Source organism: Prosopis cineraria, unplaced genomic scaffold (assembly GCF_029017545.1).
Source record: "Prosopis cineraria cultivar Desert tree isolate PC_DT_omini unplaced genomic scaffold, ASM2901754v1 PC2, whole genome shotgun sequence".
NCBI lineage: Eukaryota > Viridiplantae > Streptophyta > Magnoliopsida > Fabales > Fabaceae > Prosopis > Prosopis cineraria.
This window is the reverse complement of record NW_026555333.1, coordinates 1,241,932-1,259,983: the sequence shown is the minus strand read 5'-3', so window position 1 is coordinate 1,259,983 and position 18,052 is coordinate 1,241,932. Positions and strand designations below refer to the sequence as shown.

The 18,052-nt window shown below is 34.0% G+C and overlaps 1 pseudogene; it reads right to left on the bottom strand.

The window, feature by feature from the left end:
- Window positions 1-971: 971 nt before the first annotated feature.
- LOC129304025 (V-type proton ATPase subunit a2-like) lies at window positions 972-12,525 on the bottom strand (annotated as a pseudogene).
- Between the last annotated feature and the right edge of the window lie 5,527 nt (window positions 12,526-18,052).

Below are 18,052 nucleotides of genomic sequence, written 5' to 3'. Positions count from 1 at the left end.
ACATATGAAAACAATAATGCCAACAATGAAAACAATGATGTTGTTAGACCTGCGTCAGTCACAAAAAAAAGACATGTTAAGATGTCAACTAATTCCTTACAATCCTCTACAGCCAACATAACAAAACATTGACTCACCCCCAGGCCAGAAGAATGACTTTGTCATAGAACACACTTGACAACTCTGAATGTGCTAGAGTGGACAGGAATAAATTTTAAGGGAAAAAAGTCAGAATGAAAGGGTATGATAGAGAAGCACTTTTAATAGGAAAAAGGTATAGCCTTTAAAGTCTATCTGTAGAAGTCAGAAGCTAAACATCTTCAAGAATGAGGAGAAGCTGGCACTGATGCATAGTGTAGAATAAACCATTTAAATTTGTTGTCAACTAGTCATTGAAAGAGGAAGCAAAAGATTGAAATTTGAACTTGCTGAGATCAAAGGCGTCATGTGTAAGAAGAGTCAGGAAGGAAGTGATTAGTAGCTACTTTATTAAGTATTATTCAGTTAGTAGTTTGTGTAGTTTGTTAAGAACTATTACAAGTAGTTAGAGAAGCTGACTATCAAACTAATCAGTTGGCTTTTCTTATGAGATATATGTAAGAGAATGAAAGGTAGATGTTTGTTGATGAATTGTTTTGAATACAAACTGGTATTGAGAACCAATTTTTCTTTGAAATTTTGCCCCAAAAGGCAACATAACTGTGTAGTGAGATTTCTTCATCAAAGCCACGGACCATCTTTTATGAATGCTATTTTCATTTTCGATCATGCCTACCTAAGATTATGGCATACGTGGTCTTAGTCAGGATGAAAAACAGAAGTTCTTTAGGTTGGGGATGCTGACAAAGATGTTAATGTGTAATGATCTCATCCATGAAATGCAAGTGATGAAAAATTATCTGTGAACTAAGCCATTATCTACCATATAAAGAACATATCAACCTTTCTAATCATGTTGAATAGCACAATATGCTAAAAGGATTCACAAGTTGGCAAAAGATATTTTCTACCACCTACTTAAGGGCCCATAGTCGTAGATATGAAGCTGTATTAGATATTGCCCCTAGCACAAATTCTATTGTATGAATAAGTTGGTGTACAAAAACCTCACTGAACTCAAATTCATCGTTGCCATGGGGAATGTGTGCCCCTGATTCAACAGGGTTATCACTGCTGTAAAGCAAAGAGACCTTGATGCCGATGAGGAAGAATGATACCAAAAATTAGGTTAGAGTTTGTAAATATGATGTCAACAAAACAAGAAATTTAAAGAAAGTTAAAGGCATACTTCTTGGTGTTGCTTCTTGAGGAGATAAGGCTTTGGAAACAACATCCATGGTACAGCAACAAGTGCTAACAATAGTAACACAAGCTAGTAATGAAACGGTGGACAATTTCAAATGTGGCATCTATTTAGTATCACTGAATACAAAATCTATTCATATCAATATTTGATATTTTCTTACTTGAAGGAATTTTTGGCCAAAAAAGGGCTGGTTTTCACCCAGATTATCAGTTGGACTTAGGAACATATATATCATCACATGATATAAGTTAGCTTGTGATCCAGTGCACCATTTAACAATTATGAGGAGAGACAGGAAGCCGAACAAGCTGTTTAAAAATAACATTTGGGGAACAAACTGGTACCTGAAAACAAGTATGTGAGTCAGACGGTCAATAATTCACATATAAATGAAAATAATACATCTTAAATTTTTCATATTACCATATATTTATGTCATTGCCAAAACACTTTGCATTGTAGTAGCACAATATAATTCCAAGATTCATCTGGGCTACTCCCAATAGGATTGACATCTTCATCTTCAATGAGTTAAGAAATGGCAACCTCACTCGGTGTTCTATGCCAATTAGGATCCACACCAAATGGATAAGTGCCACGCACCTTTATTAAGCCTGTTGTGGCTGCATCCCTGCAAAAAGTCAATAAAGAACATACTTTTAGAATTTAATGAACTTGCATTATAGAAAAAATATATATATATATATGCATAAAATAAATTTAACTGATAACCACCTGCATGAAGGATCACAGCATCCATAGGCAGATCGGCCGAATAGTTCAAGTAGGACAGAGAAAAACTCATTATATATCAGTCCTGTGTATATTGAGAATAATGCCATCATCATAATAACATAGCGACTACCAAAAGTCATTTTATACGTCCCCAAATTTCTGTTATTCACAACATCAAGTAAAATTGATCCAAGTTAATGAGGAGTAGTGCATAGAATTGTACAGAAATCGATCAAAATGAATAAAGTACATGAGTAGAAAATTTCTTCTCTCTAATTATGAAATGTGAAGTTGCCAGCAATAGGCATATACCATGCCCCCAATCACTAAACATAACAGCAAAGAGGAACGGAAAAGTGATAATTATATATACACTAGGGTTTGCCTCCTGATACTTAGCAACCCTGAATATACCAATTAATGAAGACAATCAATATACCATGCTGCTAAGATTGGATTTAAAATTACAACATATAAAATACTAACACAAGTGAAATAAATAAAGATGCCTGGGATCATATGGATGGGACAAAACATATTATTTCACCCCTTGTCCAGTTATAAATAACTTAAACTGGCTCAATTTTTAAGTTTCCATAACACGTGTTAGATAGCAGGAGCATATTCTATTACTACTATGGCACAAAAACTGAATGGAAAACAAATACTTGTTTATTCTTTTCAAACTGAGATGCTTTACATGAGCAACAAAGGCCCTATTTATAGTACTAGGATCCTGAAGCTGAAGCATACAAAGTAAAAAGGAGGTTACAGGAATTAAGGGAAGGTTACAGAGAGTTTATTGTGCTCCATTATGTAACTTCCATTTTTGCTCTTTTATTTTTTCATTTCATCCTCCCTGGGTTGGATAGAACTCGCCCTCGAGTCAAATTCTTTATCTTGGTCAATGTAAGGAGATAGATCAGCGACATTGAAGGTAGCAGATACACCATAAGAACTAGGTAATTCTACTTTGTGAGCATTGTTGTCCATCTTTTGCACTATATTGAATGGACCATTAGCTCTCGGGGACAACTTGGCATTTGGTTGTTTAGGAAATCGTTCCTTTCGTAAATGTTCCAAACCAAATTGCCCATGTTAAAAGTATGATATTTGATACTTCCGATGCTTGTCACGTTGAGTCTTGTATCTCAAGTTCTGCTTCTGTATTCATGCACGAACTTATTCATGCAACTTCTTGATTTCCTTAGCCCTTTGGGCAGCATCAGAACTATATCGATGCTTATCAAGTGAGGGGTCAAGTCTAGCAAACTAATGGGACGAGTGTCGTAAATAACTTCAAACGGACACTCCCCAATTGCTTGATTGACAGAGTTATTGTAGGCAAATTCAACTTGAGTAAGAACAAGATTCTACTGCTTCAAATTCTTCCCCACCAAACTGCAAAGAAGAATACCAAGAATCCTATTTATAACTTCAATTTGACCGTCTGTTTGGAGATGACTAGCGCTGCTAAATTGAAGCTTAGCTCCCATCTTCTTCCATAACGTCCACCAAAAGTAACTAAGAAACTTCACATCATAGTCAGAAGTGATAGTCTTGGGAATGCCATGAAGATGCACAATCTCCTTAAAGTATAAGTTTACTACTTGAATAGCATCATTAGTCTTCTAGCATGGAATGAAATAGGCCATTTTTGAAAAATGATCCACAAACACCATGACAGAATCTTTTTGCCTCTGAGTTTATGGTAAACCTAGAACAAAATTCATAGTTACATCTTCCCAAGGTACTTTTGGAATTGGCAAAGGCATGTATAATCCGTATTCTAACCATTAGATTTGGCCAAGTGACAAATTTTGCAATGGCATAAAACTCTTTATTTAGGAGATAATGACTCTAATATTGGAGAGATCGAATAATAGCATAAATTCTTTATCATAGGTAGAATACCTAAGCTTGGCATCGTTGAGCTTCTCACTAAAAAAGGTAATGGGATGGCCCCCCTAGCTTAAGACAGCACCAATGCCGGTGTTAAAAGCATCACAACTAACTTCAAACATTTGGTCAAAATTAGGAAGAGCTAGGACTGGAGCTTCAGTCAACTTCTTCTTAAGTTCCTCAAAGCTTTTATGAGCTTGCTCTGTCTACTGAAATTTCTCTCCCTTAGTGCAATTTATAAGTGGTGTAGCAATAAAGCTAAAATTGCGGATGAATCTCTTATAGAAAGAAGTTAATCCATGAAAGCTTCGAAGCTCCTGGATAGATTTTGGAATTAGCCAGCTGTCAATGGCTGTAACTTTGCGTGGATCAACTCGAACACCCTTTGCTGTAATGATGTAATACAAGAACACAACTTTACTAGTGAGGAAGGTACACTTCTTGAGATTTGCATAAAGCTTCTGTCCACGTAAGGCTTGCAAAACTTACTGCAAGTTATCTAAATGTTCTTCTTGACTCTTACTGTAAATAAAAATATCATCAAAGTACAGAATAACAAATTTGCCAATGAAGGGTCTCAATACTTGATTCATCAGGCGCATAAATGTGCTAGGGGCATTTGTTAACCTAAAAGGCACCACATTCTACTCATACAAGCTACCTCTGAACTTGAAAGCAATCTTTCACTCATCTTTTGACCAAATTCTAATTTAGTAGTACCCACTATAAAGGTCAATTTTGGAGAAGGTAGCAGCACCATGCAACTGGTCTAACATATCATCGAGCTGAGATATCAAAAACCGATACTTAATAGTGATTTTATTGACGTCTCGACAGTCAATGCACATTCTCCAACTCTCATCTTTCTTAGGTACTAGAAGAATAAGTACAATACAAGGGCTGACACTTTCTCAAACCAACCCTTTCTTCAACAACTCTCTAACTTGCCATTAGACTTTGACATATTCTTAAGGACTCATCCTATAAGCAGACTTGTTAGGAATGATTACTCCTGAAACAAAGTCAATGGCGCGCTGTATATCTCACATGGGAGGCAACCCTGGTGGTATCTCATCAGATATTACATCTAGAAATTTTGACAATAACGAAATGACTCTGGTGGATTGGCCGACTCGTCGTTCACCTCATGTACCAAAATAAAGCTCATTATTTAGGCTTCAGACTTCATCACCTTAAATTCCTTCTTAGTCATTAAAGACACCAATAGCTTAGAGGCGCTAGATTTCCTCAAAGATTGGCTAATCTCGCTGGGCAGTAGAGGTGCTAGTGTGAACTTGACACCATCTTTCATAAAAGAATAGATGTTTGCTCGCCCGTTGTGCGTAGCATGTCGGTTATATTGCCATGGCCTCCTCAAAAGAAGGTGGCATACATCCATGGGAATAACATCACATAAAACTTCATCACAATATCGATTCCTAATAGAAAAGGTTACAATGTATTGTTTAGAAACTTTTACCTCATTCCCCTTGTTGAGCCAGTGAAGTTTGTAAGGTTGTGAATGATCTTGTATTAACAACTTCAATTTCTCCACCATGTAATCAGATACTATATTTTCACAGCTTCCACTATCAATAATGACATTACAAACTTTTCTTTAGGTAGTGCAACGAGTGTGAAAAATGTTGCGTCGTAGCTAAGGTTCTTCTTTAACTATAGTTGTATGTAGACTTCGTCTAAGCACCAATGCTTCTCCCTGATCAGCAGGCGTGACCTCCTCATCATATACAGGATCAATTCTGTAGAACTCAATGTCCTCCTCATCTTCTTCAAGTGCTTCATACTCTGCTCCTTCCCTAATAGTGACAACCCTTTAAGTAGGACAGGTCACAGCAATGTGGCTAAATCCTTGGTATTTAAAGCATTTGATTGCTTTAGAGCCAAATTCCTTGGCAACATTGAGTAGTGGTTTGTGCATAGTGGTAGATTGTGGCTTGTTTGAGGAGCTGGTCCACTAAAATTCTACCTTACGGCCTTCTGGATAACCCCTAGAGGATGAAGGCTGGAAAGTGGATCTCTTGAGTGTTTGCTTCTTAACATGCATGGCTAGACAGATGACATCATCCAAGGTCTAATATTGCTAAAGCTAGACTAGACGACTGATACCTGTGTTTAAACTTGAAAGGTACTAGGCTATTGTTGGCTCCTCCTTCTCCTGAATGTCATACTTCATCATAAGTTGTTCAAATTTCCTAATATATTCTTCTACAGATAAAGATCTCTATTGAAGATTTTACGGCTAGATAAAATTATCCTGGTGGTAATGATCTAGTAGAAATTTCCTGGTGAGCTGGCATTTCATTTTTTTTCAGGTCTCAATCTTGCGCTTTCCCTCACGTTCCCGCTTTTGTATGAGGTTTTCCCACCAAATAGAAGCATGTTTCTTGAGTTTGAGGGTGACAATTTCAACTTTCTGTGCATTTGGAATCTACTTGAATTCAAATACTCATTCAACAGTTTGAAGCCAATTTACAAACTTGTCTGGCTGGATTCTTCGCTCAAATTTAGAAATGTCTACCTTAATGTTATTAGTGTAGAATTGTTGTTATTGTGGACGGCGGCGGTTATCAGTGGATGACGAATTGCTGCTTCCTAAATCTCCCTCTAAGTTTTCTATATTACTGTTTAATAGAGTTAGCTGCATTTCCATAATAGCTTCCAACTCTCATATCTTATGTCTCATTTCTTTCATCTCAACCTCTTGCACATGCTTGCATCTTGAAAGCATTTTGATAAGTGTCAAGGCAAGGGATATTGGAAAAATTGAGGTGCAAATGAAAACATTGAAAGGATATAAGGGTAAAATGGGAATTTTGGACAATTTAGGGGGTAAAAATGGAGATTCTAAAAGTATAAGGGTCAATTTGTAATTTATGAAAAATATAGGGATCAAATGGAATTTAGGTAAAAAATAAGGGGAAAAGTGTAATTTCAAGAAATATTAGAGGTCAAAATAGAATTATTGAAAAATTTTGGAGCCACTATGAAATTTCATAAAGTTAAGGGGTCAATATGGAAAGATTTAGGGCAAAAATATAATTTCAAGAAATATGGCTAACTGGGTAGGGTGATGTGGCGACTGTGACACGTGGTAGGAAATTGGGCTGATCTATCGTTAACCGGTCAGATCGATGACGTGGCAGATGACGTCATTGTCTTCTACCTTCAGTTATCTTCCACATTTTCGAACCTTCTGAGTGCGGAATGTAGGATTCGAACAAATTAAGGACTCTTCCTCTAAGCTTCTCTCCTCTCCAATGCAGTTCCTCAACTTTACCTCACTCTTTCGCTCTCTGGACCAATTCTGATACCAAAATGGTATAAAAACTGAATGGAAAACAAACACTTGTTAATTCTTTTCAAACTGAAATGTTTTACACAGGCAATAAAGGCCCTATTTATAGTACTAGAATCCTGAAATTGAAGCACACAAAGTATAAGGGAAGGTTACAGAGAATTTATTGTGCTCTATTATGTAACTTCTGTTTCTGCTCTTTTATTTTTTCGTTTCATGCTATTTTTTTTCCGGCCAGTATTGCTAATTTATTATATTCACACCACCTTTTCCCTTTATTACATAAGATTGTTAGATAATATTTTTTGGTTTCTAATTTTAAAAAATAAAATGAGATTATGAGAAGTTATAGCTCTTCAAATAACTAACATCTCATTCGGCCCAAAAAAAAAGGCCTTTCATTATCCTTTATATTGAAGATTAATATGCCATTAAGGCCACTTAGTTTGTAAAAGTCGGATAGGGTGGGGATTGTGTCTGGGGTTCAAATCCTCCTACATGTAGTGAAAGATAAAAGATTGACAAAATATTTTCTCATTTAAAAAAAATATTATATGATATGTTCCAAAAACACCAAAGAGAACATTTCTTTATGTATATAATCTATAAGCTTACTAGACCCAAACACAAAAATATAAACAAATCATGGAAAATGAAATTCATATAACATTTGGCATTTGAAATAACATTTAAAATGTAAAACTTATGTGTGTCCAACATGAGAGAACCTCAATATCGTGATTAAAATATTGTGGGTCAACACAATGAATTTTATATATTTATTTTCTAATAAATGATTCAAAGATTACGCTCTATATACAGTATCAAATGTCCAGCATCATCTCGCATTCTGCTCATATTCTGCAATGCCATTATATGAAACTGTTCACTTTCATTTTTTGTCGTTATTCTCAGTCACAATTTATTGAATCTTCACGTGCAAAAGTGAAAGCTAAACTGGTAAAATAGACACATGCATTTCACACACAAAAAAGGGCACATAAAAGATACGCTGATTACACTTGAAAACATTATCAAATTGAGTTTAATGAAAATGACCTACTCACTTCAGGAAAAAATGGACCCGATTTGACAGCATCTAGCCTCAAGATGACTTACCCATAGGCATCTACAATGTCTTGAAAAGCAGAAGTAAATTTATTCGTTTGGAAATATGTAGGCGATAATTCTTTTGTTTGTAGAACTTGAAATATCACCCCAACTTGTGAGTTACTGTCCATGGTTGCCCGGTGCAATACAACTTGAATCTGCCAAAGTATTTAATATAAATTAATTAGATAGGCCAGCTAATAATATATTATAGTCTTTGCATGCACCTATGGGTGTAATATAGAGGTTCGGATGTGCATTGTATCAGAAATACAGCTCAAGAACAAACCTTGCTGGTTGCAAAAATAGGACACCAACCTTCTGCTACAAGACATTTCTTTGTTACATCTATGCTAAGCATATTTAGAGTGTGGAAAATGGATTTTTGCTTCTTCACCTATCATTAAATCAAAGAATGTCGTAGTTGGAATGGAAGTTAAATGCAGAATCTGAGCAACAAAACTAAAAGAGACATGAGCACAAAGACTCTGTGCATGTGTGTCAGAAATAAATCCTTCGAAATACTATATTAGAGTAGTAAAACAAACCAGAATGCTCCACTGCTCAAAGTAACAACCAATTGTCTGCAAAAGAGTGCTTCGGTGCAACAGTCCAACCTCAATGGTAGTCTTCAACTCAGAAAGTATTTCCTATGGCTTACAACAATTGGACAAGAAAGAATATCATATGCTCAGTAAATATATTATTTTCAATGAAAAATCAATAAAATCCTGTATCATGCATGAGCTTCTAGAAGCTGACATCATAAAGTCAAGATTTTATGTCAATAGTAAAGATCTCTTTTAAAGAAAACTAAGTTATGGTCTCAATGTTTGCCAAATAATATTACAGAAACCGTTGGACGTAAAGGCTACTGTTACACAGATGAAATGGAAAAAGCACTCCCCATGTAACTGCTGCTGTGAGGAACGAACAGCTTGAATTTAGCCAAATCAATCAGAACACAGCTATAATTGGATGATACAACAACAATCCTTATCCTATTAGGTGTCAACTACATGGTTATCATTGGAGGGTAAACACAATAAAACTTCTCCAGTGAGACAACTAGAATGTTAGCTCTTCCTAATATGTGAATAAACAAAAATGAATCAAATTCATAACAATCAATCATCTAAAAAGCCCAAACCAAAAATGAGTAAACCAGCAGTTCTTATTACTACTCTAAACAAGATGTAAATGAAGAATCAATTATGATTTGGAAGTGTATATTTTTCAACTATGACAAGATCGGCAGAAGCCCAAAAGAAAATTTGAGTATACCTTTGTTGTCATCTGAAATTTTTTATCCAGATCATCAGTGAATGGATAAAGATTTGCTCCAAAAGCATCACATATTTTCAGAATTTTAATTTTTGCTCTCTCTCCAGAATAAAATATTACAAATACATTTTTATAAATCTGCAAAAAGACAGGTTATAAGTTTCATTCTTCTTTCTTCTTCTTCTTCTTCTTCTTTTCTTTTAGAGAGAGAGAGACATAAGTTTCATTCTTTCAATTTAAGGAATCATCAATATAAACATATCAAATTTATAACAAGCCGCACTATCCCCAGGATGAGAACAGTGTCGTTTATTCTTTAAATTGACAGTTGAAAATAAAATAGTAAAGAATAATTCTAAATTTCCATTGCATACAGAATCTTCATTTATGAATGTTTAGTGCTTCCAACTGACAAATGACAATAGAATGAAAGCATGATAATCAGTCATGCGAATAAAATAATTGAACTTGTTCAATAAGTCATAGATTTAAAATTCAAAATTTTGGCATCAACCTTCTCTGCTAACAAGGGATCAAGAACAGGATTCTCAACTGCAACTTGCTTCAGAAACACATTACCCCTTGTAGCACGAAATAAGATTCTTTCAAATGCCAATGATTTTTCTCTAGGAACAAGGCCACTGATGAACCCCAGCTTAAGCTGCTTTGGTATATCTGTTGGCGACTCCTACGCAATATAAATTCTCTATGCACCACCAAAAGGAGAACTATAATAAACCTGTAATATGTGTGTGTCGATACTGTAAAATTTTACTTTTTCCAGTAATAACGGATTGTCAATAGACCCTTCAAAAGTGTCCTGGGCTTCAAGCTCTCTTCGGTGAGCTGTGGCACTATGTTTACTGAATGACTGAATGGAACAATTCAGAAGCCTGGAATGAATTTTAAAAATAAAAAAAATTAATTTAATTTGGTGTAGCCTTGCTTTAACATAGGACAAAAGAACAAAGCCACGCTAATTAATCTGATGAGAAGATGCATATATGGTAGGGGCAAAATGTATATAATGAGAACGAATACAGATCAAAGTACATAACTAATAAAATGCTCGTACACTTTTTTTTCTTGATATAAGCAAGATAACAAACAAAGCAATACAACCAATTACTGGTTGAAATACCAAATATCAGATTGGTGAGGACATGACAATGCTAGCAACGATGGACTTTGTGGTTAGCATAGCCATACCTTCTGTAGAACAAGTTCATACTCTAATAGCTCACGGTAGGTGTGCTGCAACTCCTCGTTATTCACATTAATCTCCAGTAGCTCAGCTTCAAGTTCTGCAAGTTTAACCTGATCAGGAAGAAATGTTCCATTACATGGTACAGGGAATTCTAATACACATGACAATAATTATAGAGCACATGACAACCTGCAAATTATCCAAATCAAATTCAGTTTCTTCTGTGGACCTTCTTGAGGGTGATACGCCAGCCTTAATCATTTGTTCCCTAAAGAACCAAAGCTTACGTGCCATTTCCGCGCACCTTTTAATCTGCATGGTACAACGATCAGCTTTCCAATCTCATAAGGGATTATTAGCATAAAATATCGTACGATAGAATATGCTGCTGCTAATTTTTGCAGGCATATCCAAAATATAGGATTTAGCTACATCAACATATTGCATTAATAAATTCATAAAGATCTGCTGCCCCTAGTTGTCCAACCGTTGTGTCAAAAGGAAAAAAATGTCCAACTCTGGGTATTACATTTACCAATCATCACCATGAACTCATAACAAAATAAGAAGACACCAAGAATCATGTCATACGTGAGCCTGTGAAAGCATGAATACTTTGAACTTCAGGCCTCCAGCCTTTTCCATTGTGAGTCATGATTCACAATATATTCACTAAGGTTATTTGGTTATGCTCTAAGAAGCACAGATATTAACACAGAAATACAGACTGCATAACATGGCAAAATTTGCAAAGTCTTAGCAATAGTTAAAACGTCGTGTCATGTGAGGTCTGATAGGAGAGTAACATGCGCATCGTTTTTGAAGTATCGGTGTTTTCATAGTTCATAATTTTTTTTTCCAAATACAAGGGCAGGCCTAAGCTTGAAGAAACGCCAAACAGAAAAACACCAAAAAAGAAAAAACAGGGGGACAAGCCAACAAATTAATATCATCATCACCAATTTAATTTGCAGTGAAATCGCGTCTGGAGAGCATATTTCAGATGCCAAATTATAATTATGAAAAGAAATGTCCTCAAGTTCACCAACCAAAGAAAGGAAGGAAGGAAGGAAGGAAAATCCTCAAGGAGGCTGCACATAGGTGGATGATTTTTCTGAAGATGTATAACAAGCAGTCCAAGGAATACGTGGATCCAAAAATTAACCTGAACAGCCTATGTCCGTTGAAGTGGGCTTTTCTCTGCATTTAGCTGGAAAATTGTAATGAAAAAAATGTATCAATATATGAAAATAAAGAGACAGCAGATTTAAAGAAAAAATTCAATGAACAATTAAAAGCAAGCCTGCATAGGGATCAATGCAGGTTTAGGGAGAGGAAGGATCCACACGTGATATACAGAACAAAGCTAGAGCAACGAGAAGATTAAATTGAGAAAAGAAGAGTGAGGAATGGCAAAGGGAAATGAGGCATACATCTTTGAACTGGAAGAGGCCAAGATCTCCAGGGTAAGAGATGGTTCGGTGAGCTGACTCAGTTGGAATGATAAGTTGCACAAATTGCATTGGCTCCGACCGAAGCAGATCCATCGTTTGCCAACAACCTCCGTCCGCTATTCCGCCCCCTTTACTTGTATCTGGATTTCTAAATGCAGAAGTGGTGAATGTGTCCGAATTCAATATATTGTATGCTTGATCGGAGAGGGTCTGTAGGGAAAACCAACTCTCTGGCTCTCGAAATTGCTCGATGATTTTTGTGGGCAAAGGAAGGAAATTCAAATCGTTTACACTTTACGGCGCCAAATGCTGTGGGCAGTGGGTCCTTCTTCCAGTTCTAAATTTATAATTACGATTATAATTTACATTTTTATTTACAAATATATATTTATATTTCCAGTGGTAAGTCATCCATCAACATTAATATTTTTTGTTGCCAGCCTTATCAACATCATCATCAATATTAATATTAACACAATCACCTATGTAAAATGCAAAGAAAAAATTTATATATTTAACCTTACATATTCAAAGTACATGCTTTCAATTAAATTGACATATATGTATTATTTAATCTATAACAAATTTTTTTTATTAATAGTATTAACATATTAAAATGGGTAAAAGTAAAAATTTAACCTGAAACTTTTTTTCTTTAGGCACTTGGTATCTTTAACTTTTTTTCAAAGCAATGTTGCCCTGAAACTCTCCAAAATAATATAATGTTATCCTATTATTAAAGTTAATCGTTTTGTTTGATTAGACTTGTCACATGATATTTTTTAAAAATTAAAAAATAATAAAAGTGCAATTTTATCTTGAATTTTTTCCTCTAAGGCCCCCTAATATCGTTAACTTTCATGGGAACAATATTATCATGAAACTCTCTAAAATAGTGCAATGTTATCCTGTTATTATAGTTAACTGTTTTCTTTGACTTCACTTGCCACATGACATTTTTAAAAAATTAAAAAAATGCAAAAATAGGTGGCCTCCATCAAAGCATCCTTGGCTCTCTGACTTTTCGCTCATTGGGTCATAGTAATTGGCTCATCATTCCCCTCTCTCCTTATGTCTCAATTGCACATCGCTCTCCCTCTTTCACAATCAACATTTGCAAGATAAGAGCTAAATGAAAAGGCTTATAGCTGTCACTCATATGAGGAGCCATAGAAATGAGTAGCCAATGATGCTCATGAGAAACCTAAGGCTAATGAAGAGTTAGAGCTTCTTTCATAAGATTTCTAATGTTTTTGCTTCACGGGTTTGAAAATTGTTATTATTGGAATTGGAAGTTTTGAGCTTTTATTGAAAGTGCCTAGTTTTGTAGAGATTCTTGTTGTCGATCTAACCATGTTTACTACTTCCTACTTGGCGTTAGTCAATCTAAGTTATTAATTTTTTGTTCTTGTTGTCCTAGATATTTTGTGTTGTTTTTGAATTGTGGGGTTTTTGAGTTATTTTTTTATTTTCTTCTTTATGCCCCTTGTCTTTGATTGTTTTTTTATGTTAAAAATCTTGGCTTGATTGTTTTTTGATGTCCAAAATCTAAGTTTAATTTTTTATCTTAGTATTCTAAGTTATTTTATATTTTTAGTGTTGTGGATGAAGAAGAAGAAGCTGATGAGGACAAAGCATAGCCCTTTTTATTTTTTTAAAAGTCAAACAAAAATAGCAAGGCAACATTGCACCGTTTTGGGGAGTTTCAAGGCAACATTACCTCCAAAAAAAGTTGAAGATATCAAGTGTTCCTGAAGAAAAAGTTTCAAAATAAATTTGCACCTTTATTATTTTTTTTAAAATTTTTAAAAAATGTCATGTGGCAAGTCTAGTCAAATAAAATACTTAACTCTAATGGCATGACAATATTGCACCATTTTGAAGAATTTCAGAACAACATTGCTCCCAAAAAAATTTAAGAATGCCAAACGCCCTTGAAAAAAGTTTTAAAATAAATTTGTTCTTTTACCCTATTAAAATTCACATGCCTTAATTTGATATGTGATAAAATATATATAAAACCCCAACAACTAACACTTTTTGTGTGTCATAAAAATGTCATTTATGTTAAAATTCGTAGGGTCCTTTTTGTAACATTCATGCACATGATCGCGCCATATATTTTATCTATGTCTATTCTTATATTTACATATGTGATATATAAATTTTATATATATATATATATATATATATGTATATGTATATATATTATTTAAAAGCTATGTATGTGATTTGCCAAATAAATAAACCATGAATTTGGTTAACTTGTTCTATGCAAAACATGAACTCGCCATTTAATTCAAGGTAAAGATGCATTTTTGTTTCTGAAATATTTTTTAAAGAACACTCGGCATCCTGACATTTTTGTTAGAGCGATTTTGCTCTTAATGTTTTCAAAACAGAGCATTTTTTCTTTTTGTCAAATTTTTTAACAGGCAATATTTGAGGTCAACTTTGAAATGCTGACAGAAAGGGCAAAGATATTCCATTTTAATAATGTTAAAGACAAAATTGTTCTAACAAAAATATTAGGATACTGAGTGCTCCTTGAAAAATATTTCAGGGACAAAAATATATATTTACCCTTTAATTTATATAAAACCACCTTACAAATCACATACGAATAACATGAAATTTCAAATTTTATACCAAAAAATGGGTGCACAACGTCACTTTACTTGAGGTCAGATGTTAGAAAATCAAATAAAGATTGAAGGTTCAAATCTACCCTCAAATCTCATTCACATGTGCTAGTGAAAGTTGTAATTTTGTTTTAAAGACCTAGAGCTCCTTGAAGCAAAAGATACAAATGAAGCAAATGATGCAGAAACGTGCACTACTAGAAAAATGAAATTTAGTGAGGGACGAATCCCTCGCTAAATGTCATTTTTTGTAGCTAAATTATATTTTAGCTAGGATTTTTGTTCTTCATTAAATTCATAGTTAAAAAATAACTCGTTAAATTTAGCGAAGAATTATATTTACCTCGTTAATTAGTGAGGAATTTAGCGAGGGATTTAGTCCCTGACTAATTTTAGTGAGGGACTAAATTCCTCACTAATCCCTCTCTAATACTATTTAAAATTTGATAATTCTAGCGAGGAATTAGTCCTTCGCTAATCCCTCGCTAAATATGCTTATATTTAAAAGTAACTATGCCATATCACCCGTCATGTGTGATGTCAACTAGTGATATGTCATCAACAACCTCATGCTTTATCAACCACCATGTCACCTATCATCTTGCACCCTATTACCCACCACATGTGCGATAACTCATGACATATCATTGTCCACCTTGCGCCATGTCACTTGCTCCTTACCATATCATATATTCATCATGTTTATGTTAAAGCCAAGGTTTGAATCCTTGATCTCATACCTTCTAAACTTTATACTCTCCTTCTTTGCCAGTTGAACTGAAAGGCACTTGTAATCATTATATGAGAAATTAAATATGTATATATATATTATTTAACTGCATAAATATATCAAAAAATATATTATAAAAATATACACATATGCATATTAAATTTTATTTTCAATTATTAATATGTTAAAAATATTATTTTATTAATGAAAATCAACTTAAAATAAATAAAATATTAAATAATTTTATTATGAATATTTTAGTTAATTTTTAAATTTAATTATTATTTTTAAATAAAAATAATTAAATGTATAATTAAAAGTCATTGTCAAAAGTTAATTTTTTTATAGTAATTAGCTAGGGATAGAATCACTTGCTAAATTCATCGCTAATTATCTTATTTTAGAGAGGGATTGGCAATTCCTCGCTAATTCTCTTATTTTAGAAAGGGATTGATAGTCCTTCGCTATTTTCCTCGCTAATTCTCTTATTTTAGAGAGGGATTGACAGTCCCTCGCTAATTTTAAATCAAGCTACAAAATTAACATTCCTCACTAATTTCCTTACTAATTTGGTATTTTAGATAGGAATAGACAATCTCTCACTAAATTTTTTCACTAATTTGTATTTTCTTAATAGTATTGGCAAGATGTTTGTTCATTAGTTTTGTGTTTTAGTCGAACAAGAAAACAAAAGGGTGAGGTCATGCCACTTGGCATGCCGCCTAAGCACTTTAAAGTCAAATTAACAATCAACAATCAAAAGGAGGGCAATATTGTATCCACATAAAAAATGTTGGAATGAAATTGTATCAAAAAAATACTTAATATGAGATGCGCTTGTGAGGAAATTTTAAGTGTAAATTCATACCACAACCTCAAATAAATAATTATCTTCCTTTTAAGATATCAATTATTTAAAATTATGCATATACAAACTAATAAAACTATTAAATAACTTAGATCGTGGCAAAGTATAATAATTTAGATTGTAATTTTTGATTAACCAAAGGGCTCTCGGTTATTTTGTAGAACTGTATGCACAGGACGTGTGTCTAGAGGATGCGATAAACTTCCTGGCAGAAGGAATCAAAAGAAGAGAACATTGTGAAAGTAAAATGGCGATGAACGGGCCAACTATGGGACCTGCGCGTGAGTGTGAGCGGGCGAATGGAAAGCTTTTATATATGTGTGTATGTATGTATATAAACGAGGGCTAAGCCCGGAAAGTAAAAAAGTCAAACAAAAAAAGGCAATTGAATTCCCTCACTCTCTTTTGAAACCAAAGCCATTTCTAATATCATTCAATTGATAAGATAAAAATAAAATTAAAAAAAATATTAATTTAAGTATGATTGATATATAAGAGTTGTAATTTTTAAGAATATTAATTCAACCAAAAATACTAGAATTTAATTCCATCATATTAATTATAAATTTACTTCAATTCTATTAAATTTATTTTGTGAACCCCACTATTCTCATCTTTTTTGTCCATTTATGACAAGGTAAGTCTTTTTAATTTAAAAAAAAGGACAATTTAATCTTTTCTTATTTTAAATGCACGTACAATTTAATATTATATTAAAATTTTATCTTCATACCAAACACATTTTTAAAATTTAATTCTATTTTAATTTTGATTTTAGTTTTAACTCTATTAAAAACTCTTCTATCATATTAAACAATTTTTAAGTCTTTTAAAAAAGAGTGAACAGAATCAAAGAGGTCAGCATGCGAAATTCCTTCCTTGGCCAACAATGAAAATAAGGGCTGGCCCAAGAGCAGCGTAGGTGGTTCTAAATCCGGTAACAGGCTCCAGTCCGAAATTTCGCAAACAAAAGGGGTCCATCCCAATAGCATAGAAATTGCACATCACAAGACCAAGGGTTCGGTACGACGGCAAGTGTGTGAATTCCCGGATTGTTTGGATGAACATAGTTAATTGTCTTATTCACACTGTCCGAGGGTCAATGAAAGTCAGGAAATGTCTCAGTCCGAGGCTGTGCCTTCTTTATGGTGCACTGTACAATTTATACGTTATTGTTATTGTCACAGCTCAAATCGGCGTGCATAAAAATGCAAATTCCATTGTCTTTCATTTTCAGACATTTATGTCACACCCCTAAATTTGCTGCTCGTTCTAGTGCATTCCATCCGATCCATAAATAAAAAGCTCCATGTTCTCCGCAGGAGCTTGCATATATGATATATCACTAGTTTTGCACCGATAAGGATCCATTAATTTCTTTGAAATCGTGCCATAAAATATCATTTTATTGCCGAGGGTGACTTTTCTCTAAAGCATGCCCTTGTGAATCTCTACTTTTTTTATTTTGAAAAAAGACATGCAAATTAAAAGATTCGAT